This window comes from Syngnathus acus, chromosome 10 (assembly GCF_901709675.1).
Source record: "Syngnathus acus chromosome 10, fSynAcu1.2, whole genome shotgun sequence".
Classification (NCBI taxonomy): Eukaryota; Metazoa; Chordata; class Actinopteri; order Syngnathiformes; family Syngnathidae; genus Syngnathus; species Syngnathus acus.
The window spans coordinates 25,016,926-25,020,239 of record NC_051095.1 but is presented as its reverse complement, the minus strand read 5'-3'; positions in this window follow the sequence as shown (position 1 = coordinate 25,020,239).

Sequence of the window (3,314 nt, the reverse complement as noted above, 5' to 3'; positions counted from 1 at the left end):
GTTTTGTGATCAAATCTTTCATAACGAGAATGATTTGAGTGAATTGATTTTACAATTTTTATCCCCCCTCCCCACCATCTGTCACTTTGCTTGGGACAAAAGGAGCCTTCAGAACAGAAATTTCTTCTCAATTATTCATTCAAATCAATTCACTCAAATCATTCTCGTTATGAAAGATTTGATCACAAAACGTTTCCGTCTGTAAGACTGGTCTTTGAATGCACCCCGCTTCAATGGCAGAACGCGGATGAATTTAAAGACATCAAATGAGAATAATCCTTTATAAAAATTAAAATTGACTGACGCAAACGTGAGTTCTTCATGTTTTTATTGAAAACAACATAGTGTTGACGCCGTACGACGCCGTACGACATCGGTTTTTCGCTATAATTCGGTATAATTCGAGGTAGTCCACCCTCACCCAAAGTTAAGGTTTCATGGGAATATTATTGTCATAATTGTCTGGACCATATATGATAATTGTTTAATGGTAGTTATTGATAGATCTTGAAGATGTCAAGTTATAGGTGCATAAGACTATGTTGTTCATGCATATAGCACGTTCATTGTAAGAGGGGAAGAGATGTTGTGTATTTTGGGCTAACTCAAATTCCGTAGTAGAAAAACCCCGGAAGTGGGATGGGCATTCTGTGTTGTTCTGGTACGCCCTGTGAACGCACTGTGAGTAAGGAATAAAGCAGTTATCATTCACGTCGTTGTCCGACCTATTCTTGCTATCTAAGAACCTGGAAAATAGTAAGGATATAACATATATCACGGGTCATTACGACGAGTTTGGTGGAGTTTTTACTGCTTCTTCCAACTCCTACCGCGCTGACTGTAACCTGGCACTCTCTGGCTGCGTCTTGCCTCTTTTTTTTTATTGTCGGACTCAGTGGACTCGGTCAAAATCAGCTCCGAGTCCGGGTCCGGCAAAAATGACCGAGTCCGTCCGAGTCCCCGAGTCCGAACCGAGTCCACAGCCCTATAATTTATAGCTTCCTGTTTCCTTTACTCAATTACTGCAACATAGTCTGGGCAGCCACATATCAGGACATGTGAATAATGGCAAAAACAGTGTAGACAAATTCAAAAAGGTGTGAAGAGCAGGATGTTATTGCATAGTAATGACTCTGAGACTCTATGAGTGGTGTGAGTTCATCAGAGCAACAGCCTGGGGGAAGAAGCTGTCTCTGTGTCTGCTGGTTTTGGCGTACCGAGCTCTATAACGCCGTCCGGAGGGGAGTAGTTCAAACAGACTGCAACCTGGGTGAGAAGGGTCTGTAGAGATGTTCCTTGCACGTTTCCTGGTCCTGGACAGGTACAAGTCTTGGATAGATGGGAGGTTGATTCCAATGATCTTTTCTGCAGTCCTGATTGTCCGTTGCAGTCTGTGCTTGTCTTGTTTGGAGGCTGATCCAAACCAGACAGTGATGGAGGTGCAGAGGACAGACTGGATGATGGCAGTGTAGAAGGTCTTCAGAAGCTCTCGCGGCAGGTTGAACTTCTTGAGCTGTCTCAGGAAGTACAGCCTCTGCTGGGCCTTCTTCCGGACAGAGTCGATGTGGCCGGTCCATTTCAGGTCCCGAGAGATTGTGGTTCCCAGGAACTTGAAGGTGTTAAGTTAAAGTTAAGTTAAAGTTAAGTTAAAGTCCCAATGATCGTCACACACACACCTGGGTGTGGTGAAATTTGTCCTCTGCATTTAACCCATCCCCGTGTGATTTTAATCCATCCCCTGGGGGAGAGGGGAGCAGTGAGCAGCAGCGGTGCCGCGCTCGGGAATCAGTTGGTGATCTAACCCCCCAATTCCAACCCTTAATGCTGAGTGCCAAGCAGGGAGGCAATGGGTCCCATTTTTATAGTCTTTGGTATGACCCGGCCGGGGTTTGAACCCACAACCTTCCAGTCTGAGGGCGGACACTCTACCACTAGGCCACTGAGCTGGAGAGTATAGTATTACTGCGGATCGTGAGGGGTAAAAGTGGTGAAGGGTCTCGCCTGAAATCCACTGTCATCTCCACGGTCTTGAGCGGGTTCAGCTCCAGATGGTTTTGGCTGCACCAGTGGACCAGCCGCTCCACCTCCTGTCTGTACGCAGTCTCATCACCGTCCTGGATCAGTCCGATGAGAGTGGTGTCGTCTGCATACTTTAGGAGCTTCACAGGAGAGTCACCTGAGGAGAAATCATTGGTGTAGAGAGAGAAGAGCAGTGGAGAGAGGACGCACCCCTGAGGGGCTCCAGTATTGGTGGTCCGGGTGTCAGATGTGATGCCCCCCAGCCTCACACGCTGTCTCCTGTTGGTCAGGAAGCTGGTGATCCACTGACAGGTGGAGGCAGGCACCGCAAGCTGGATGAGCTTCTGTTGGAGGATGTCAGGAGCGATGGTGTTGAACGCCGAGCTGAAGTCCACGAACAGGATCCTGGCGTATGTTCCTGGGGTGTCCAGGTGGTGCAGGATGTAGTGCAGTCCCATGTTGACCGCATCATCCACCGGTAGGCAAACTGGAGGGGGTCAAGCAGGGGGCCCGTGACCTCCTTCAGGTGGTTCAGCACTAACCTCTCGAAAGATTTCATGACCACAGATGTCAGTGCGACGGGTCTATAGTCATTCAAACCTGTGATGGCGGGCTTCTTGGCCACTGGAACGATGGTGGAGCTCTTGAAGCACGAGGGCACCTCACACAGCTCCAGAGAACGGTTGAAGATCCGGGCAAAGGTGGGCGCCAGCTGCTCAGCACAGACTTTCAAGCAGGAAGGTGACACGCCGTCTGGGCCCGGTGCCTTCCTGGTCTTTTGTCTCCGGAACATCTGGCGCACTTCCTCCTCGCGGACCTGGAGTGCGGGCGCGGCCTCTGCAAGAGAGAGAGTGGGTGACAACGATGATAGAGGTGTGGACAGAGCAGTTGTGGGGAGAGGTGAGTATGTAGATTGTGCTGCAGGAAGTCCCGTTGTGCGGGAGGACCGATCAAACCTGCAGTAGAACTTGTTTAGCTGGTTAGCAAGCCTTGGGCTCTCCACAGGACGTGGGGTTCGTTTCTTGTAGCCCGTGATGCTCTGCAGACCTTTCCACACTGTTGAGGGATCAGGATTGGCAGAGAGGTGTCTCTTCAGGTTCTCCCCGTAACACCTCCTGGCTTTCCTGACCTCTCGGTTCAGTGTGTTTCTGGTCTGCCTGAACAGATCGCGGTCGCCGCTCCTGTAGGCCTCCTCCTTGACTTTGCGCAGCCTCCTGAGGTTCGGTGTAAACCAAGGTTTGTCGTTGTTGTACGTGCAGAAGGTCTTAGTCTGCACACACAGATCCTCACAAAAA